Source organism: Rattus norvegicus, chromosome 8, assembly GCF_021556685.1.
Source record: "Rattus norvegicus strain SHRSP/BbbUtx chromosome 8, alternate assembly SHRSP_T2T, whole genome shotgun sequence".
NCBI classification, from domain to species: domain Eukaryota; kingdom Metazoa; phylum Chordata; class Mammalia; order Rodentia; family Muridae; genus Rattus; species Rattus norvegicus.
In genome coordinates, this window is record NC_141541.1 from 119708391 (window position 1) to 119732542 (window position 24152).

Below are 24152 nucleotides of genomic sequence, written 5' to 3' on the forward strand. Positions count from 1 at the left end.
ACTTATTCTCTAGGAGCAGCCTTAAAGGCAGGGCAATGATGTATTTATAAAGCTATTTACAGAAATCAGGAAGTATCGGGAATGAGGATATTTCAAGAAAGAAAACAAGTGTTACTTTGACATACCCGGTCTGAAATATTTGCTAAACGTTTAAGGGATATCAAGAAGGCAATGAATATATAACTCTAACTATGACATGAGTGCAGGTGACGGCAGTAGAAAATAGCAGTTTGGAAGGGCATCTGCAGATTAATGAGGCATGGAAACTAATGGCACATGCATTAGCATATTCAAGAATATCTGCAGGCTTCTAAGTGTAGAAGAAAAATGTGGTCGAGCTACTTTCCTTGGTGGTCTTCTCCAATTATAGTTGGATTTCTAAGAAGTAACTCTAAAGACAATCAAACGTGGCTCTGAAAGACGAGTAGAAAGCTAGTCCTTGCATGTAATCAGCTCTGGCAGGCAAGCCAAGAGGATTGTTGAGAGTTCAAGGCCAGTCTGGTCTAGGTAACAAGTTCCAGGCTGGGCAGGGCTACAGAGTATGGCTCAGCCAAACATAAACAAACAACAGAACAAACCAGAAACCCAGGGGCAGATGAATGAGCTGTTAGGAAAACCTGAATTTTTGTTGAATTCTACCATTTATCTTTTACATACCTTAAAACAAAACAATATCAACTACAGGATTCAATTCCTGGAATTCAGGTAAAAGTAAAGAGAGAATTTGTTCTCTCATTTTCAAATAATGTATGTGGCATGTGCCATAGACCAAACCTAACCAAACCAAAATGAAAGAAACAACAACACCAACAACCACAACAACACAAGCAAAAAAAAAAACCCACGAAAATAAACCAACAAAAAAGACAAACAAAAACCACAGTATGAGAAGAAAAGAGGAAAAATTTCAAATGACATAAATACCAAAGCAAAGTAACAAAAGATAAATAAGCAGAGCATGTAACACATTCAATAAAGGAAGATCCATTAACCGTCTCTAAAGAAATGAAGATCTGTGACTTACATGATAAAAAATTCAGGAGAACTATCTCGGAGAAATGCATATTTATGAAAAGCAGAGTGAAGACAGACCTAGGTACAGAAAAACCCTATCTATGAAGAAAGTGGTAAAATTACAAACATCCAGAAAGTATCTTTGAAATAAACAAACAAAAATTTTGTATGGGAAGAAAAAAAACCTAAAGAATCCACCAAAAGTTTCTAGCATCAAACTTAAGAAGAAAAAAATTCAGCCAGCAGGTTCTTAATCAATCACATGAACAAAATTAAAATAAACAGTGAAAGAAGTGAGGACATCAGGCAGGATATACGTAACACGTTAAAAGGCATTGATGTGTGTGTTAGGGGAGTCTTCAGAGTAAGCAAAGAGAGCAACAGAAAAATTCATTTAAAAACAATAGCGACTTGTAGCATCTTAGTCCGAGTGGGAACTGTGTGCCAAGCTTCAAGATTCTAAAAGCATTTATCATCAAATGTCAAAGACAGCAAAGATCAAAGCCAGCCATAGAAAAATAGATTTAAAACAATGTTTTAAATCCAAGAAGGTCCACTGGAGGCAGCAGTAGATTTCTCAGTGGTTATACTGGTGAGGTCAAGACAATGTAGTAAGTCCTAAGGGCAAACCAGGTTAGTAGTTACCAGAAGGCACATAAAGAAGTCATTATGTAATGACCAAAACCCACTTCTCAGTAATAACGAACAATTTTATGTCTGTCTAAATGTTAGTTATAAGAGGCAAGTAATGAGAGAGCAGAATGGAACTGTAGCACCTGAGCCTAGGAGACAGCAACTAAATAAAAACCACTGAGATCCAAATAAAAACCACTGAGTTCATAGCAGATATGACAGTTATAGAATACAGCAGAATGACTGCTAAAGAAAAGAGGTGTGTGCATGTGTGTATGTGAATGTGTGTGCATGTGTTTGTGCTCATGTGTGTGTGTGTGTGTGTGTGTGTGTGTATGTATGTGTGCATTCATACATGCATACATTCCTCTATAAACAGCAGGCTCTACATTGTTACATGCATATGAAATACTTTCCAGCATGGATAGATAAAATGACCACAAGGAATCTTTTAACAAACTTAAGGATCTCAAGGTCATTCTGCATCTGTATTGGCAAGGAGATGGACAGTAATTAATTACTGAAGGAAAACTGATGCCTGTGTGGGTATTAGACAGTGCACTTTTGAATGGGTAGGTCAAAGAAAATAAAACTAGAAAATAACTGAAGCCAGGGATAAGAACACAACATACCAAAACATGTGTGATGTAATAAAAGCAGAACGATGCTAGAGACAGTAGTGAATACAAAGAAAAACCTTGAGAAAACAACTTTTCACCCCAGGCAACCACAAAAAAAATGCAGCCTACACTTTCACAAAGTAGTAACAATGAAGATTGAAACTGTATAGAGGACAGCAAAGAAAAAATTAAAAATTAATAGAAATGCCAAGCTTTTCAGAAAAAGGTAAGCAAGAGGATCAACAAACCTTTTGCTAGACAAGAGAAAAAATGAAATATTTAAATAAATGTAACAGAATAAAAAGGACTCTGCAATTGATGTCACACAAATAAAAAGGAACACAGGAAACACACACACACACACACACACACACACTCACATCTAGAATATCCAGATGCATCAGTAGGAATTAATTCAGTATTCAAAAGCTTCCCATCAAGGCAGAGTCTAGGACCGGCGGCTTTCTGATTCAACTGTATCCAAGTATCCTCCATGAATGTGAAATTCAGTCATCAATCTTGTTTTTCTGAAAGTGGCTGTGTGAGTTTAAGCTGAGTTTATAAAAGGCAAAAAGGAGAGCCTAGAAATGGAAACACTTCCAGATTTATTTCTGGAACCTCACTTCACTCTGACACCAGAACTTGACGGAGGCAGTACAAGAAAAGTAACACCATAGGTAATATATTCCCAATAAATGTAAATGCAAGATCCTCGGTTATATGGAATCGAAGTGAACCCAACCCTGCATTAAGAAGTCTGGACACTCTGAACTAATCACTTTTTCATGGAACTCGAGGATGGTTCACCACATAGAACGACACATCAATGGATGCAGAAAATGGGGGGACAATCCCATCATCTGGATGACAGAGGCACTAGGATTATGAAGTTCAAGCTAGCTTGGCTACACTGTGACCCTCTTTCATAAACCAAACAGAACAAAATAAAAGTGTGGAGAAAAAAAGGAATTCACAATTAAAAGTGAACAGGCAGAAGAAGCCAGTAAGGATTTAAAGCCAGCCAACTCAGAAAATACACCATAGGCAAAATATTCAGCTACAATGTCAGCTGGAGAACATAAAATAGATGTCTATTTCAAAGTAGACTTTTGTAATATGTTTTACAAAGCAAAGAAGGAAACAAAACGTTTTAACAAGGAGTAATATAAAATAGATAGGAGAAATATTTGTGGAGGTCTAGGACTTCCGTAAATTAAGGCCTGGGAGATAGCTCAGTCAGTAAAGAGCTCGCCACACAGTCGTGGGGATCAGATAACCAGCATCCAGGCCAAAAGCCGAGCTGGAAACATTTCTGTTACCTCTTTGCTGGGGGTTGTGAGGGGTGACAAAGTTAGGGAGACTGCTGAAGGTCATTGGCCAGCCATCCTAGTCAACCAGTGAGCTGCAAATTCAATGAAAGATGCCGTCTCAAGAAGTAAGGTGAACAGTAATCAAAGGGATACCCAGACATTGACCTCTGACCTCTATACTCATGAGCTCAAGCATGTACATGCATGTGCTCACACACCACACAAATACATACATATCACACATATATACAAACACAAACACACAACGCACAGAGATACTTTTAAAATAGTATTTTTATAATGTAAAATATATATCTGTTTAAATAACTCAGAGAAATGGCTTCCACACAGATTGGATTAGTTAGGGACCAAAAGTAAGCAGGAAGAATGATGTCAACTGTAGTGGCTAAAGTTTGAGAGAGATTACGCAACAACTGAGGCAGGACAGGAAACCAAAGTGAACCTTTGCTCTGGAAAGTATGGCCGTGCTATATGTATGCGGGGCATATACGCTAGAGGAGTTAAGCCTCAGAAACTCACACGAGGAAATCACAGGAAACTCTAGACCTCAATAAAGACAAAGAAACCCACATCTAGACATTTGATTGCGGATCAGCACGGAACTTAATAAAAGGAGAGAGCGTCCGCTGCAGGTGGAGAAAGTACAACTGTCTGTCGGTAGAGGGAAGGAGACAGCTCATTTTTCAGTAGCAAAAATAGAAACTCAAAAAACTGTCAGGAATGTCACAGGAGTGCTGAAAGAAACCCTTAAGTTGTTTAAAGAGCCTAAGATAAAGATGTGTCAGGAAAACAAAATGAGTTCTCTTGGCAGACATCTTCATCAAAAAGCCCTCAGAAGGAAAAAATCTCTCCGGGACTCCAGGATGCCAAATGAATAAGGAACAAAGGGAATTATGGGTAAATGATAATATACTTTGCCAGTCAGGAGGGATGTTTTTAATGTATAATGTACAAGGGTATAACATATATATATATATATATATATATATATATATATATATATGTAGTCTAATTCATAGTTTAGATAAGAAAACATGAGGTAAAAGATGGAGGGCAGTGAGGAGACAAAGCTTCCAGTGTTCTTCCAATATTTCAGAAGAGTATAAAAGAGGTAATTTGGCCATTTTTGAAGTTAGATGCCTTGGAAGTCAATGCTGAAGGAATTTGCTACGTATATAAACCTTTCATCTCATTGAGGGAGGGACCTGGCAAGAGAACACTCCACCAATTTAAAAGGAAGGAAAACTGTAAGAACTTGAAGAAAAGACTTAAAATAGGAAAAGGCAGGTGTTCCCCTTGTCACAGTAATAAGAATCTGTTCGCCCATTAAGGTGTTTAGAGAGTCAGATCACATGAGAGCCATGTCTATAGACAGCACCGGGGAACACGGTGAGCTGTGAAACCACCATCAAAACACTGCAGAGAAACAAAAGGAGATGCTACCTACAGGTGGCGACGGGCTGAATGATCCCAGCCTATGGTCCCAGAGTGATTCAAGCCACTGGGGGCGTGGACAGAAGAGTTTGAAGCTATCACCTCAAGGTGAGACAGTAAAACCCAAAAGATGAGTCTCCTATTACCACAGTAAAACCCACCCAAAAGATGAGTCTCCTATTACGACCACCACATTAAAGATCAGAGACTCCAGCTCCGCTCTCTATTGCTTACCTAGAATCTGAGAACCTCGATTTGGTGACGAGGACCAAGCTTGGCAGAGCGTGCCTGTTATCGTAGCACTCAGGAGGTGGATGCAGAAAGAATTTCAACAGAAGTTCAAAGTCATTCTCAGCTACACCAGAAGTTCAAAGCCAGCTTAGGTCACTTGAGACTTGCTTGCGTAAGGAAGGGGTAGGCTGGGAGGTGTAGCATAGTTGGTAGAGTACTTGCCTGGGAAGCACAGAGACTCCGGTTCAATCCCTAGCACTGTGAGCACTGTGCATGGCGGTGCACACTTGTAATCCTGGCTCTTGCAAGGTAGGGAGATGATGATCAGGAGTTCATGGCTATCCTTAGGTACGTAGAAAGCTTGAGGCCAGCCTGAGATACCAGGAACTTTGTCAGATAGATAGATAGATAGATAGATAGATAGATAGATAGATAGATAGATAGATAGATAGATAGATAGATAGATAGATACATAGATAGATAGATAGATAGATAGATAGATAGATACATAGATAGATAGATAGATAGATAGATAGATAGATAGATAGATAGATAGATAGATAAGCCAAACTTCATCATTCTGATGATTAGGAATTCAGCAAATATAGTCAATCTGTTTCATTGTGATGTGTCTGGACTGTGGAACAACTTCATTATCCTTGCAAGGTGGGCAGTGCCCTCTGTGGATTAACAGCTCAGTGGCAATAGGACATGGTGGCCAACTGCTACTTTTGGAGTGGGTTAAAGACAGACAGGGAAGCTAACTAGGAGTTTCTGTGGGAGAGAAGCTGGAAGAGATTGGATAAATTTCACAATTCCTGGATGACTGGAGGTTGGACCACAGTCCTAGCTTCTCATGCTTCCCTAAATGAACACCCGCTGACAATGTAAAAAGCACATCTCTCACATTACAGGGAAGAAGAGGGTTATTTTCAGAGCCCAGTGTAAGTGAACAGAGCCTGGGAACTCAGCTTCTGGTTGCCTCAAGCTCATGTTGTAATGTGGCAGAAGTTTTATCAAGTGTTTGTAGTCAGAGAACAAAGACAATCACCCACCAAGGTATTCTTCAAGTGCACTGATGGGAGACCCGGGAAGATTGGTCAAAGTGACATGGGGACCCTCTGCTATGGGTTTTGGTGTAACCTGACAACACTTTTAGCATTTAGGTTGGCGGCTGCTAGAGGTCTGTGCAGTCACGTGTGTAATGTAGGCTATGCCATTTCGTACAGTTTCCATTTTGGTAGAAGCATGACAGTTCCAGTAACTATAGCAATTTGATTTCTAGAACTAAATGAATTTGCCTGACTGCTCTTCCCCATGGACCCCCAGCAGTGGCCAGTCCAGGGAGATGTTGATCAATCATCTTATGATTTCTTTTTACAAATGGATTATTCTAGTGGTTACTCCCAGTCACAGAATCTCAAGTCAAACTGGGGAAAGCCAACTTCTTTATCTCACCCTCTCTGCCCTGTAACTACTCCAGCTTTCGAACAGACATGACTCTTGATTCTGACAAAGACGCCACTCTGCAGGTTTGTCCCTAAATAAAGGCCCGGGCTGTGTAAAGTACCTCTGTTTCCTGTCTCTTGTTCTTTCTCACTGCATTTGTAAGATTCCCTGAAAATCACAGAGCGTTAGGTTACACACAGAAATGGACAATGGATGCTATTCAAAAAGCCAGGGGTAGCTTAAGATGACTCTAATTAGGCTCTGAACCTGCAGTACTCTAACATCTCTACAATCTTGAAGTTCTGATCGATCCATCAAACTTTGTTCAAGAGTCGATGTACTGCATCTTCTTTTGGGATCTATAGCTCACATGACCTGGGGCAGGGTAGATACTGCAAGCCACGAAAGGTTAGAAATGACCTGAGATTTGAGTGTGATCTCAGACTGTGATGTTTGTATATGCTTGTCCCAGGTAGTGGACTGTCAGAGGTTGTGGCCTTGTTGGAGCAGGTGTGTGTCACTGTCTTAGCTTCTTGGAAGCCAGGCCTCTCCTTTGAAACAAGATGTAGAACTCTTAGCTCCTCCTGCACCAAGCCTGCCTGGACATTACGATGCTCCTACCTTGATGATAATGGATTGAACCTCTGAACCTGTAAGCCAGCCCCAGTTAAATGTTGTCCTTATAACAGTTGCCTTAGTCATGCTGTGTGTTCATAGCAGTAAACCGTAACTAAGACCCAGACCTGTAAGCAAATCATATAGCTGAGAACCTAAGGCTTAGTGGCTTGTTATAACTGAGTGCAACTTGTGACCAACCTGTGGACGAAAGCCCAACCTACTGAGTTACAGGGGAAGTCACTAAAATGCCAGGAGTTTGGTGGTACAGGCTTTAATCCCAGCACTTGGAAGGCAGGGTAGGTGGATCTCTGAGTTCCAAGACAGTCTGGTTTACTGAGTGAGTTCCAGGACAGCCAGGACTACACAGAGAAACTGCTTCAGTTAGAGTTTTATAGCTGTGAAGAGACATCATGACCAAGACAACTGTCATAAAGACAAATATTTAACTAGGCCTGGCTTACAGTGTCAGAAGTTCAGTCCCTTATCATCATGGTGGGAGGCATGGCAGTGTCCAGGCAGACTTGGTGCTAGAGAGGGAGCAGAGGGTTCTACATCTTGGTCTGAAAGCAGCCAGGAGACTCTTTTCTGCAGGAAGCAAGGAGAAGGGTCTCATTCCACACACTGGGCACAGTTGAGCATAGGAGCCCTCAAAGCCCACCTACACAGTGACACACTTCCTCTACCAAGCCTACACATCCTCCAATAAGATCTACTAACAGCACCACTTCCCATGGGCCAAGCCTAGTCAAACCACTGTAGAAACCCTGTCTTGAAAAACAAAACAAAACGCAAAATGAACCAAACACACAAAAACAAAAACAGAACAGAACAGATCAACAAAAGAAGCCCAGAAATGTTCCAAGACCGAGCACAGACACTGGGCAGGTCACATGAAGACATAAATCACAAATTGAACCCAGGCTAGTTAGTTAAACAATTGAATAGCAACAGTCATAGAATATGGAGAGGAGGAATTTCAAGCTGTTACGTCATCTAAAATGTCTCATAATTGAGGCCAGCATATAAAAGCAAGCTAAGCATGGTGGCACACACCAATAATACCTGCACTTGGGATTTAAAAAGAAAAAAAAAATTGAATGCAGGCCAGAATCCCTTGCACTTAAAATTAGCTTTCTCCAAAAAAAAAAAAATATCATCCATCTTTCCTAGCTCTTTACAGACTTCTTATGTTGGGCCTTACTGTTTTATTTATTGTATTAAATAAATGATCATGTTTTTCCTCTCCTGTCTTTCAATCAGCAGCTGCCAAAATTTTTGCCCTTCTCACCCCCAACCTTCAACTCCGAGTCCCCGCTCACACCTGTCTCTTTGGAAGGAGATCATAGAGCAGGTTGTGTGTTCAGGGCAGTGAAGCCAAATGGCCACACTGACCAGGGCGGGGCTGAGGTATCCAAAGACTGACTGGCCAATCAGATTACCCCGGAGACCCTGGCCAGCATCCAGCTGTAGCAGTCATGCAAGCAAGCCCTGCTTGCTGCTTGCTTTTTCTTTCTTTCTTTCTTTCTTTCTTTCTTTCTTTCTTTCTTTCTTTCTTTCTTTCTTTCTTTCTTTCTTCCTTCCTTCCTTCCTTCCTTCCTTCCTTCCTTCCTTCCTTCCCTTTTTTCCCTCCCTCCCTCCTTCCCTTCCCTTCCCTTCTCTCTCTCTCTCTCTCTCTCTCTCTCTCTCTCTCTCTCTCTCTCTTTTTCTTTCTTTCTCAAATATCAACAAAATGATCCTTGAGGATTCTTTCAATTGAGCCTATTTCCAGATTTTTCCATTAATAAGACTAAGGTATGACAAAAGAGAGGCCTGGTTGGTGCTAATATATTTAGATATAAAGATACTTAATTCTATAATTGAATACATTAGTGAGTAAGCCAAGAGTTAAATTAGCCCATTTTAACATGAACAAGCTGTGTGAATTTCAAATAGATTAAGCTCTAGAAATCACAGAAAAAAATTGTCTATATAGAGGCAATTCCCAAAAACATTGCTGGCCTAGCAAAAAGCAGTTTAAAGACATTTTGACCACTGGATAAGGGTATATTTTAAAGTTGGAAGAACCCTTTCTGTGTGAGATACTAGTTTGACTCCTGTTAGTAAGACTTAGTAAAATAGGCCTTTTTGTTATTGTACACAGAATAAACAAACATGGACCCTCCAAGTCACAGGTGTGGTGATTTCAGTGACAAAGGCCCCTGTAGGTTCCACCATTTGAAGATGTGTTTCTCCTTAGGTGGTGCTGTTTGGGGAGGTCATGGGGAGCCTTACTGGAGGAAATACATCCCTGGGAGTGAGCTCTGAGAGTTTAAATTCTCACCCCACTTCCTGTTCCGTCTCTGCTTCCTTCTGTGGCCCCTCAGCTTCCTGTAACTGCCATGATAACCTCTCATTCCTTTGGAATCTTAAGCCCAATAAATTCTTTTTTCTATAAGTTGTCTTGGTCAGGGTGTTTTATCACAGCAATAAAAAAGCAACTGAATTTTTATTTAAAAAAAAGAAATGTATAAAACAAAAACATCTTTAACAAGATGTGTCTTTAAGCACACACACACACACACACACACACACACACACACAAACACACATCCCATTATTTTACCTTTCACAGCTCTAATAAAAGTGAATATGCATCATTTCTACATAAAGACTGTTTCTGCTAAACAAAACCATAGTGATAAACAAAAATTTAATATATATTACTAAAATTTATTTTTATCCATGTAAAGATTTTTGGTTATTAAAATCTTGTCTTAAAGGAATAGATGATTTTGTAAATCTTGTAGTAAGATTTCTCAATCTGTCTCAATTTCCAAAATTAGCAGAGAAAGTGTTCTTCCAGCAACAAAACTCACAACTGACATTTCTATCAGTTGACGCCTACATTGCACATAGACAACCTACAACTCAGCTTTCCTTTTAGTCTGTTTCTCCAACCATTTTGCACACACACACATATATATGTATTCCAAAACTCACCCCAAAGCACTCATGTTCATTCGCTCACTTACTCACACTTCAACACACCACAGTGATAATCTGAAATTTCAATGCCCAGTGATTGGAAAAAGCAAAATGAAGAAACAACATATCCCAGAGTTGTCTCTACTTAGTTATCTTTAGGAGCTCCAGGAAGAGAGAGGTTTTATCCCAGCACTGTCTTAGCAATCATCTTAAGTTTGCAAAAGACTAGTCAGCTACAACTGTCCCTAAGGCAGTCCTTGCTGAGGTCATGATGGCTGCATCGTGAATCAGTCAATAGAACTGCCATCCAGCCCCAAATTTCCCAGGCACACAACAGACAACCCAGTAGTACAAAGCAAGGATACGTTCGCTAAAGGAGAACTTCCGCATTGAGGAACTGTTCTATGAGGTGCTAACTCTCTCTTTTGAATTACTTCACTGTTTGTTTGTTTATTTATTTTTAAGACAAAAATCTCACTCTGTACCCCTGGCTGACCTACAACTATCTACTCAACAAAAGCTGGCTCAGACTTGGAGTCATCCCCCTGCCTCTATATATTAAATACTGGGATTGCAGGCTTGTGATGTCTTGCTTCCTTTTGATCTCTGCACAAGACCTTGAGGAAAACCTTGAGTAACAGTGTTTCTTCTTTAGATGTTGTCTCTTCCTAAGTATCCTTTTCTGGCCATACTTTTTGGCATTGTTATCAATTTTGTATCCCCAAGTAGGCTTCTTTTCCAGAGACTCTAATTGCTTTCAGAAATAGCATTGGTTTAATTTGCCTAGTCTGTCACCTCCGGAAACAAAGGCCAACAATTTCCAAGCTACATTTCTTTCTTAATAAATGGTGAAAGTTAATTCTATCTATGGGGCAAGAGCATGGCACTGGCATCCAGTGAGGGCCTTAACCCTGCGTCTTAATTTAGCACAGCACAAGGCTAGACAGGTATGTACAGAGAGGAAATGTCCCCTGTAAAATGCATATAAAATTTAAGTGTAATTATAATGCTATTAGAACTAAAACCTTTAGGAGGAGACTAGGCCATGAACCATTGATTTTCATAATAGCTTGGAAAGTGAACCATTCCCTTGACCATGTGACTGGGGCTTTTCAAGAGCACAGCGTGCCAGTTATACCCATCTGAGACAGTCCTGGCCTGAGCTTCACATGCTCTGGACATTAGTCATCTGGGTGATGAGTTCCTACAGAAACCACGAGATGGACTGGCTGTGTGATTAAGCGAGAATCATTAAGCTAAAACTCATTATCTGAAGCTCTCTTATCTGCAGGCACCACTTTAGAGTCAACAGAAAGAACAAGGTCAGGGACCTCCAGGTTTGGAGGCTATTTGAGAGGAGAATTAAAAAGATGGACGAGAGGCAGGTTTAACAAGCTTCAAAGAGCCACTTGAAAGAAGCTCATTGAATGGGTGGGCGAATGGAGGGCTCCTGGTCGTGAAGGTGAACAGTGCACAAGACAGGAATATATAACTTCAGGAGGAGAGGGAAAGCAATAGAGGTGCACAGATTGATGAATTCCTATGCTCTTATGTATGGCCATAGTCAGTCAGTCAGTCTCTCTCTCTCTCTCTCTCTCTCTCTCTCTCTCTCTCTCTCTCTCTTATGTGTATGTGCGTGCATGCACACATTGGACAAACACTGGACCCCTTGTCATGGCAAGGCCAGATGTGAAGCCAGATGTTTTCACTCTTTTGTTGCAGTCTTTCATCTCAGGATGTGTTGCCATAGGAACGTGAATTCAGACAGACTTAAGAGATGAAAGCATTTTTCCATCCAGGGCATGAGGTAAAGCCTTTAGAAGTCCTCCCTCTGTGAAGTTCCAAGCCACGATTCATTTATAGCCTCAAAATATCACACGGAGCAGACATAACAGGCTATGCTGGGGTTGTTACCATCATTAATAATCATGGGCTATGTGATGGCACCTACAGGCTCCACTCTGTGTGGCCAGGCATCTGTCCCACCCTGTCTTGGCAACCTCATAGAAACCAGAAGGCACATAGTTGGAAAAAGTATTCAGAAAAATTCAGGTGTAATCAAGATTTTGTACATCTTGAAAATATATTTAATCAATAGTTATCACGTTCCCTTGTAACATCTGGTAAGTTGTAGAAGTTACGATGCTTCATGCAAGAATGGGGCCCATACTTAGTCACCTCCTCGGGAATCTCTTCTTATTTTTAGCCCACAATAACTGAAGTTCAAAGATGGGGAAGAAGGAAGGAAGGAAAGAAGGAAGGAAGGAAGGAAGGAAAGAAAGAAAGAAAGAAAGAAAGAAAGAAAGAAGGAAAGAAAGAAAGTCTGTACCTTTACTAAAGATTCAAATAAACACATTGGAGATTATATTGAATTAAAGGGTTGCATTTTAAGATAAATTATCATGAGCTACTTTTAGAACCCTTGAAAGATATTCATTGTCAACTGCTATGTCTGATCTAGCATCCATGTAACGAATAAAACTTAGAAATGTGTTCTTAGTGACCAGCAGCTACTAGTACAAAAGCACCTGGTACTTGGGGCAAGTTTTCCCCTTAGCTGTAGTCCCCCTACCTGAGTGATCTGCACTAAAGAGTTTGGCAAACACCTCAATCTATTACTTCCTTTGTTCTATACCTAATAAAATCTCACTTAACTGCTTTCACAACAGAGTGTGGGATTGGAGAAACTTGAAACGGAGTTCCTAGGCCATGGTCACTCATATTTGATTATCCCCTCTGGTGTGAGAGTTGCCGTTTTATATCGATGGCCCCGAGCAGCTTGTTGAGCATTTACAGCAATCTCTTGCTTTGGTGGGATGTGGATGCTGTGACGTGGAGTTTGGGGGAGAGGACTGTGAAAAGGAAACAATGGGATTGTGGGTGATGCCGGATGTCAGCTGCTCCTTACACTCTCACCCTTGTGAAGTGAACTGTGTGTGAGAGACACCCCTGGATTCAATCACACCTACAGTCTAAGGATGGATACCCACTGTCCATCATGTGCTTCTCAAAGCTTCACTCTGACGCCCATTTCTGGAATAGAAGGTTGCTTTTGTGCAGCTTTCAGTGTAAGCATGGAGTTGTAAGCAGCAGTTAGCATTCAAGTCTTCAGGCATATATTTCGTTCATAAGATATGTAATCACCCCTTATCCAAAATGCTCAGGGCTGTAACTGCTTGTGATTTTTAGCCTTTTGTGTCTCTGAAATACTTCTACAGACTTTGATAGTTGAACATTTCTTTTTTCTTTTTTTTTTTTTTCGGAGCTGGGGACCGAACCCAGGGCCTTGTGCTTGCTAGGCAAGCACTCTACCACTGAGCTAAATCCCCAACCGATAGTTGAACATTTCTAATCCCCAAATTCAATGTCTTCAATGACCTCAAATCTTAGATATTTCAGATTAGGGTTGTTTCGGCCTATAGCACTATTAGAAATGGCTAGCATGTATTTCTTTCTTTCTAACTTTTTTAAAAAATTATTTTCCTCCATCTTTATTAACTTGGGTATTTCTTATTTACATTTCAATTGTTATTGCCTTTCCCGGTTTCTGGGCCAACATCCCCCTAACCCCTTTCCCTCCCCTTCTATATGGATGTCCTGCTCCCCATTCTCCCCCCACCCATTACAGACCTCCCCCCAACAATCACGTTCACTGGGGGTTCAGTCTTGGCAGGACCCAGGGCTTCCCCTTCCACTGGTGCTCTTACTAGGCTATTCATTGCTACCTATGAGGTCAGAGTCCAGGGTCAGTCCATGTGTAGTCTTTGGATAGTGGCTTAGTCCCTCGAAGCTCTGGTTGCTTGGCATTGTTGTTCATATGAGGTCTCAAGACCCTTCAAGCTCTTTCATTCCTTTCTCTGATTCCTTCAATGGGGGTCCCGTTCTCAGTTCAGTGGTTTGCTGCTGGCATTCGCCTATGTATTTGCTGTATTCTGGCTGTGTCTCTCAGGAGAGATCTACATCCTGTTTCTGTTGGCCTGCACTTCTTTGCTTCATCCATCTTATCTAGTTTGGTGGCTGTATATGTGTGGGCCACATGTGGGGCAGGCCCTGCATGGGTGTTCGTTCAGCCTCTGTTCTAAACTTTGCCTCCCTATTCCCTCCCAAGGGTATTCTTGCTCCCCTTTTAAAGAAGGAGTGAAGCATTCACATTTTGGTCATCCTTCTTGAGTTTCATGTGTTCTGTGCATCTAGGATAATTCAAGCTTTTGAGATAATATCCACGTATCAATGAATGCATACCATGTCTGTTTTTCTGTGATTGGGTTACCTCACTCAGGATGATATTTTCCAGTTACATCCATTTTGCCTATGAATTTCATAAAGTCATTGTTTTTGATAGCTGAGTAATATTCCATTGTGTAGATGTACCACATTTTCTGTATCCATTCCTCTGTTGAAGGGCATCGGGGTTCTTTCCAGCTTCTGGCTATTATAAATAAGGCTGCTATGAACATAGTGGAGCATGTGTCTTTGTTATATGTTGGGGCATCATTTGGGTATATGCCCAAGCAAGGTATAGCTGGGTCCTCAAGTAGTTCAATGTCCAATTTTCTAAGGAACCTCCAGACTGATTTCCAGAATGGTTGTACCAGTATGTAATCACACCAACAATGGAGGAGTGTTCCTCTTTCTCCACATCCTCGCCAGCATCTGCTGTCACCTGAGTTTTTGATTTTAGCCATTCTGACTGGTGTGAGGTGAAATCTCAGGGTTGTTTTGATTTGCATTTCCCTTGTGACTAAAGATGTAGAACACTTCTTTAGGTGTTTCTCAGCTATTCGGCATTCCTCAGGTGTGAATTCTTTGTTTAGCTCTGAACCCCATTTTTTAATAGGGTTATTTGTCTCCCTGCAGTCTAACTCCTTGAGTTCTTTGTATATTTTGGATATAAGCCCTCTATCTGTTGTAGAATTGGTAAAGATCGTTTCCCAATCTGTTGGTTGCCATTTTGTCCTAACCACAGTGTCCTTTGCCTTACAGAAGCTTTGCAGTTTTATGAGATCCCATTTGTCGATTCTTGATCTTAGAGCATAAGCCATTGATGTTTAGTTCAAGAACTTTTCTCCAGTGCCCATGTGTTTGAGATGCTTCCCCACTTTTTCTTCTATTAGTTTGAGCGTATTTGGTTTGATGTGGAGGTCCTTGATCCACTTGGACTTAAGCTTTGTACAGGGTGATAAGCATGGATCGATCTGCATTCTTCTACATGTTGACATCCAGTTGAACCAGCACCATTTGCTGAAAATGCTATCTGTTTTCCATTTGATGGTTTTGGCTCCTTTGTCAAAAATCAAGTGACCATAGCTGTGTGGGTTCATTTCTGGATCTTCAATTCTATTCCACTGGTCTATCTGCCTATCTCTGTACCAATACCATACAGTTTTTATCACTATTGCTCTGTAATACTGCTTGAGTTCAGGGATAGTGATTCCCCCAGAAGTCTTTTTATTGTTGAGGATAGTTTTAGCTATCCTGGGTTTTTTTGTTATTCCAGATGAATTTGCAAATTGTTCTGTCTAGCTCTATGAAGAATTGGGTTGGAATTTTGATGGGGATTGCATTGAATCTGTAGATCACTTTTGGTAAAATGGCCATTTTTACTATATTAATCCTGCCAATTCACGAGCATGGGAGATCTTCCCATCTTCTGAGATCTTCTTCAATTTCATTCTTCGGAGGCTTGAAGTTCTTATCATACAGATCTTTCACTTGCTTGGTTAAAGTCACACGGAGGTATTTTATATTATTTGGGATTATTATGAAGGGTGTCATTTCCCTAATTTCTTTCTCAGCTTGTTTCTCTTTTGTCTAGAGGAAGGCTACTGATTTATTTGAGTTAATTTTATACCCAGTCACTTTGCTGAACGTGTTTATCAGGTTTAGTAGTTCTCTGGTGGAACTTTTGGGATCACTTAAATATACTATCATATCATCTGCAAATAGTGATATTTTGACTTCTTCCTTTCCAATCTGTATCCCTTTGATCTCCTTTTGTTGTCTGCTTGCTCTGGCTAGGACTTCAAGAACTATATTGAATAAGTAGGGAGAGAATGGGCAGCCTTGTTTAGTCCCTGATTTTAGTGGGATTGCTTCAAGATTCTCTCCATTTATTTTAATATTAGCTACTGGTTTGCTGTATATGGCTTTTACTATGTTTAGGTATGGGCCTTGAATTCCTGTTCTTTCCAGGACTTTTATCATGAAGGGGTGTTGAATTTTGTCAAATGCTTTCTCGGGATCTAATGAAATGATCATGTGGTTTTTATTTTTCAGTTTGTTTATATAGTGGATTATGTTGATGGTTTTCTGTATATTAACCCATCCCTGCATCCCTGGAATGAAGCCTACTTGATCATGATGGATGATTGTTTTGATGTGCTCTTGGATTCGGTTTGCAAGAATTTTATTGATTATCTTTGCCTCAATATTCATAATTTTTTGAATTTCCTCTGATTCTGTTGTTATGTCTCCCTTTTCATTTCTGATTTTGTTAATTTGGACACACTCTCTGTGTCCTCTGGTTAGTCTCGCTAAGTGTTTATCTATCTTGTTGATTTTTCTCAAAGAACCAACTTTTGGTTCTGTTGATTCTTGGTATAGTCCTTTTTGTTTCTACTTGGTTGATTTCAGCTCTGAGTTTGATTATTTCCTGCCTTCTACTCCTCCTGGGTATGTTTGCTTCTTTTTGTTCTAGAGCTTTAGGTGTGCTGTCAAGTTGCTGATATATGCTCTCTCCTGTTTCTTTCTGCAGGCACTCAGAGCTATAAGTTTTCCTCTTAGCACAGCTTTCATTGTGTCCCATAAGTTTGGGTATGTTGTACCTTCATTTTCATTAAATTCTAAGAAGCCTTTAATTGCTTTCTTTATTTCTTCTTTGACCAGGTTATCATTGAGTAGAGCATTATTCAACTTCTATGTATATGTGGGCATTCTTCCCTTATTGTTATTGAGGACCAGCTTTAGCCTGTGGTGGTCTGATAGGACACATGGAATTATTTCTATCTTCCTGTATCTGTTGAGGCCTGTTTTATGACCAATTATATGGTCAATTTTGGAGAAAGTATCATGAGGTGGTGAGAAGAAGGTATATCCTTTTGTTTTAGGATAGAATGTTCTGTAAATATCTGTTAAATCCATTTGATTCATGACTTCTCTTTGTCTATGTCTCTGTTCAATTTCTGTTCCATGATCTGTCCATTGATGAGAGTGGGGTGTTGAAATCTCCTACTATTCTTGTGTGAGGTGTAATGTGTGCTTTGAGCTTTAATAAGGTTTCTTTTATGTATGTAGGTGCCCTTGTATTTTGCGTTTATTTCAAATAGTCCAGGCCAGAGTGGGAAGCACATTAATGAATAAATACCTCAGGCAAAATATCATAATGCAACAGATACCTGACTTTCCTAGCTGGGAGACAGGTTGAGTCTTGACAGTTAGAGATTGGAATTGCCTCCAAGAACTACTTCTAAACAGGTCCACATCCCCTTGTCCTATTTACCATTTTTTCTCCCCTATCTTTGGAGGGTGTGCTAGAGGGGGGCATCAAAAGATTTGAAAACCCATATTAAAAGTAGATTTTAAAACAATCTAAGCTTACAGGTTGGACTCTTAGCACCTTTTAGCTTGAGCTTGGTCAGAGACACTCCCTGATCTGCCACCTATTCCCAAACTAACTCTGGAAGAAAGCCCTTTCTAAAGATCATTAGCCATCTTCGTGAATAGCATCCTAAACTTTGACTGTCTTGCTTGCCTCCTCCAAGTGGCTCCCCCACTAAAACAATCGCTAACTTTTAAAACTGGCACTCAAAATGATTTACAGCCTTGTTCTGCTTATTCCTCCAGACCAAGCTTTTCTCTCGTATTCCTGCACAAGCCTTAAGCCTGGAGGATTTTTGTCTGGCCTTAGATTGGCAGACTTCATAATGAAAAGAAATGGAAATGCAAAATGAGCTTTTTCAGGATCGTCATTCCCTCGCAACACCTGCCTTTGTAGAAATTCACTTGGAATAAGAAGTGATTTTCCATATGCTGGTCCATGTGTGATATTTAATGCCTAAATTTCTTGTTCACTCTGTCGCTCCCTATGTCCTAAGCACATCATCTTCTTTTAGAGACTTCTCTTGGTAATAACGTGAACTTATTTCTCCAACAGTTATATTGCATTGAATGTGGAGGGCAGAAATGTGTAGCACTGTTGTGTCTTATTTTGCTCTTCCGACATTGAACCAGCAGATTCCATCAAAAAGACTGAACAGAGGCATCTGAGTTAGAACCAGCACTTCTTGTTTCTTATAGGTTTCCATTGCTAACTGAGTGCATCAAGGGCTAGGGGATTAGAGTAGCACAATGCCCCCTCATCGATACTGTAGGGTGGTTCTTAATCTGGAAGCCATAGTTAGAGTATCTGTGCTAAGGAGCCATCCAGATCAGCTGGCTGTCCTTAGCTTCATCACACTGCTGTGAGAGTTAATGATTCCCCTCTGAGCCCTCATATGTAATGCTCCTGTTGGCTCTCAGACCCAGTAGGATAGCTTGCCAGGCCAGACTGCACTGGCTACCCAAGACATTTCACAGCTCTGTTCAGATCCTTCGTGTGTAGACAGTAACTTTTAGAAGAGTTTCTGCTCCTAACTTTCCGACGAGGGAAGGTCAGGTGGGTTAAAGAACTAGATCTGAGCGTGGCTGAACTATCTTCAGCATCTCAGAGACCTGGTCAGAAAATCTTAGCTCTGGGTTGCTGTCTTTGAAGGTAGTGCATACACACCTACCTGTTCATTAGTGTTGGGAGCGATGCCCTTGAAGCCCTCCATTATTGATGTTATTATTATGGTTAGAATTAAGTATGACTGGGTTCATGGAAAATCCCCAGCCAGCTGCAGAAGACTAATACAAATCTGGTGGTCAGGATGAATGATATGATAAAGCTAAAGCCAACATCTTGCTGACTAATAGATATGACAAACCTGTGACCTTTCTGACAACCTGTCAACATCGGCCTACTCCCCGACCACATGAATATTGTGTCCTTGGCCTGCGTAAATGTTTCTTACTTCCCCCTCCCTCTGTTACCCATGTTATGGTATAAATTCAGCCTTGGGGAAAAATAAAATTGTCGCCTTGATCAGACTCTTGTCTTGGCGTCCTTCTTCATGTCTCTTGTCCCCCATTCTCTTCCAGGTACCTTCAGACCCCGTCACAAACACATTAACATCTCCAACTTTTCTTGGATTTGTAGTGTTTATTCTCACAGTGAAACCTGGTTTCCATCCAGTTGTCTTCCAAAATGCCTCCCGTGTCACTTCCCTCCACTGGTTCCCAGTCTTCTGCATGGTTTTTTGGACTGACTTTTTTTTATGAGTGGCCCAATAAGCCTATCTATCATGGGATAGTTGAATTGCTCCACCACACTGCAAACTCCTCAGTAAAAAATCAGAATCTAATTCGGAAGATTTGTTTAAGTGCTGAATAAATATTGTCATGGCTACACATCGTGCCTCACAATCCCAGTGGTGAAAAAGATCACAGGCTTTCATTTTACTATTTGTCTAAAGTAGGGCTGAGTTCCTCCAAGAAGAGCTTAGTCTCATTCATACATTCTGGTTATCAACATTAAAAAAATAAGCAGGCATAGCAAGGCACCTATAACCCAGTCACTGGGGAGACAGAGACAAGCAGATCTCTGGGGCATGACCTAAAGCATGATACCTGAGGTTGGCCTATGGCCTCCACATGCACAAGAGCACACAGACATATGAACAACCTCATACACAGAAATACATACACCCCAAAGAATGAAATAAACAGGGACCTTCATTTTGATTAGGTGCTTTGTAGAATCCTACTGTTACCAGTTTTATACAGGAGATGAGCTCACGTTAAGTTTTATCTGTGTGAATCTTGGCCATGGGGAATTTTGACCACAGATTCTGATGCCACAGACACTGCTCGCCACACTGCATTATTTCTCTCTATGCTGATTGGTTCTCTGGTTACCTTTAGCAGATCCTGTCCTTTGAAGGGTCCCTGCCACCCCCGGGGTGGTTGACTGCCTTTTGTTCATTGAAAAACCATTGAATTTGTTCCTTTCTGAATCTTAGCAAATCCTTCAAATATATCCCCAGCCTCAGTCTGGCCTGTCTTTATACTCTGCATCTAAGATGTTTTCTATTACTCTGCCCCAAACAAAAGCCTTTGTGCCCTGCTGAATCTGGAGCTTCTGTCAATGATGGCTCTGGGTCCTGCAGCATATGTCACCATCTCCTCCAGGAGGGGACTTTGGAAGGGAGATCTTCTGCCTGTTTTCTATCTCATGCAATATGAAAGACACAGAAATAAATGCCTCAACAGGCTGTGGTCTACTTATAAAGTGCAGACTCGGTTTATGACCCAAAGAAAGAATATCAGAATTCATAAAAGATTTACCCGTGCTATTCTTGTCCACAAATTTGCTTTTTGGATATAAAAAAAACAAAAAAAAAACCCCACTGTTCATATCTCTAAATGTCCTAAGGCTGATTCATAAGTACACATTTTTATGATGTGAAGCATGATTTAATAACTTATGCTCCCTGAACACTACACTACACTATACTATACACACACACACACTCACACACACACACACACACACATACACACACACGATGACACCCCAAAAGCAAACATTGTAGACTGTTTTAATGATTAAAATTATGCTTTCTACTAAGTTCTTTCCCTTCTCATCAAATAAATGAATACGAAAAAGAGGAGTGATAGAAATTTGACAGCATCAGGAGAACAAGAGGTGACATTAATTCCTGAGCGCATTTGTATTGGGAAGATCAGACAGGCATGTGTTTTGTAATATATTCAGATGATCCAACTAATCCTGCCTTCTATGTGATGCTCACATCTGAACAAAAGATAAAAGCAATGCCGTGGCCTTAGGTTTGTTGTGTTATTCACTGTCCTTGTTAAAATAAGTGAACTATTCCTTTTAAGAAATTTTGTCATGTTGATATAATCATAGTTCATTTTGATTATACACCATAGTTAAATTATATGAATACATGTGGATGTATATGTGTACACACCACACACACACACACACATACACACACACACACATACACACACACATACACACACACACATACACACACACATACACACACACACACATACACACACACACACACACACACACACACACACACACACAGAGTCCTATAGATATTAATCTCAGTTTGTGAGAGTTTTATTTTTGAGACAGGTCTCACCATAGAGCCGAGCTCTCCTGGGACTTGGTATATAGACCAGACTGGCCCTAAACTCACAGAGATCTGCCTGCCTCTGCCTTCCAAGTGCTGGCATTTAAAGGTGTGTGCCATCACCCCTAACTACCATTTTTATTACTTCTGCTGTCTATTTTTCTCCCTACACATACACATATATAAATATATGTGTATTTAAAGATTGTGTATGTGCATATATATGAATATGCATACATACACGTATTAAATAAACTGATTAGAATATAGTTAACCCAGAATGCGCTGTTTCTCCTGTTTCTTTAAGGTATGCTCATGCAGACATTTACGCCATCTTGCTAGAGAGCAGTAAGGCTGAGAAGTGGTGCTAAGGGCTCAGGTGCCAGTGCACTTCTGTTTCAGGATACGGAAGGAAGAATTAGGAATGTGAGCATCCTTGACTTTCAAGCAATGTCGAGCCATTAAATTCGGCTATAACACGGAAGCAGTCAAATGAAAACGCGGTGACTCCTCTTTACCAAGAAAGTGGTACGTGTCACGTTTGTTTCCTTTGTAAGCTGTAGTGAGGCTACAGTGTGCTTTTTGATGTTCTTGCCTATTACAAGCTGCCTGTTCTGTAAAAGGTGTGCACCCTGAGAAGCAATAATCTGAACGCTGATCCTTCTTGATAAAGAAAGATACTGGGGATTTGTAGGGCAGGAGAATGGGGAAGAAAGGAGTCATCTTAGAGGTGCCTTTGATTTAGAACAGGAGGATGCGACAGTTGAAACCACTCTGCCTCTTTATTTTATTTACTTATTTCTAAGTTGTAAATTGATTTAAATAACATCTTTGCACAGTCACACTTTATTATGATCATGCAAGGAATTGTGAGAAGAGAAGAGCAGAAAGGAAGAGGAGGAGGAAGAGGCCTAAGGGAGGATGGCAAGGAGAGAATTAAGATAATTCACACTGGGCTGAAGAAACTGCTCAGTGAGTACAGTGCTTGCCACCCCAGTGTGATCTCCAGCAGCCAGAGTGACCCCCAGTAGCCACGTAAAAAGCTGGGTGCTTGGAATTACAATGGTTTAGCAAAGTGGCAGTTGTAGGTCTCGGTCCTACAGGAAGAACTACAGGCAGCTAAAGAAAGCTGACAGAGTGACACAGAGTCCTCCCAGGGAAGAAACACCTATTGGTTATCCAGGACCAAATGGTCAGCTTTAACAACATGCATACAAGAAAACACTGCATTTATGCTTTTAGGGGGAAAGTGTAACAAAAGTTAATTCTAAGAGGACATCCATTTGAAAGAGACCAATAGAGGTCTATGGGAAAGTTTTGGAGGAGGTGGGGAAAGAGAAAGGACAAATGATATTGTCATAATTCCAAAAATAAAGGAAATATGATTTGAAAGCCAGGTGTGTTGGCAAGTGCATCCCTGCAATCTCCCGAGCTAGGGAAGTGGAGGCAGGAAGAACCCTGGGAGACTTAAGTGGGGCAGGAAGTGGGTGGGGATGTGAGAGGTTGATGCTGGGAGGAAGGGGGAGGGAGGCAGAATGTAAACTGGGGGTCAGGAGAGTGAATAATACTACCGACTCTGGGAGAGCCATAGCAAAACCCACTAAGTTACAAGCTTCTTAGAAATGCGGGCATCCCTATCATTTCTGCTGGATAACGCTGCCTAGCATCCATTTTAGAGTCATTTAATATTGTTTCATACAAAAATCACGGTTGTTTTGTTTGGGAAAGGTTAACATTGGAACCATTCAACGCGACAGATTCCATCCATTGCCTGTCAAACAGCAGCCCATGGTCAGTACCTCCCGTTTTACAGCCACCAGAGACCTTACAGAGCTGCTACTTAGTACTGCCCCTGCGGTGGTTACTGCCTTAGTGATGGCTCTTACAGAATTGCCAGTACCATGTATTTTCAAAGGAGCCTCTGTAATTCTCTAGCTCCAGAGGAGATGCTCTAGGAGAGCATTGTCCAAATCCGACCAGTTTAGTTTAAAACGCAGAAGCACAAGTTAAATAAGAAAACAAAACAACAAAACAAAACAAAACAACAATGACAAACGAGGCGAGTGAAAAGTTAGTGGGTGACGTTTTGTTGTTGCAATGGCAGACACAGTTAGTCTTAACATCTCTCAGTGCAATCTCCTCGTCTGATCTGTCTGTTTTGAGTGTTTTGTTAAAAGCAGACGTGATCACGGGGCACACTAAGTGTATTTTGCCCTATAGATCATCATCACAAACAAATGAGCTCTCACTCACCAGGGTTTATTGGTATTCTTTTGCTGAATACTTAGACTGGGCTGAAGGGCTTGTATTTTATACTTTTTAAAATTATTTAGTAACATTAAAATAAATGGATAAATATATAGTTAATTAGAGTTACCAAATAGGGGGTGAGTGTCTCCTCAAAAGCCAGTGACTGTCAAACAAAAAGCCCAATGCAAGGCACATTGTATCTCCTTTAGGTTTGTTGGCCTGGGTGGTCCAAGAGGACCCCTGGAAACATTGCAGGAGATTGCCATTGCTCTTAGTTCCTGTCCAGACTTGATGGATAGTGGCCAGGTTAAAAATGCTAATGTAGTTAAATTTGGAAGCTGAGACAGAGATAGAAAGGG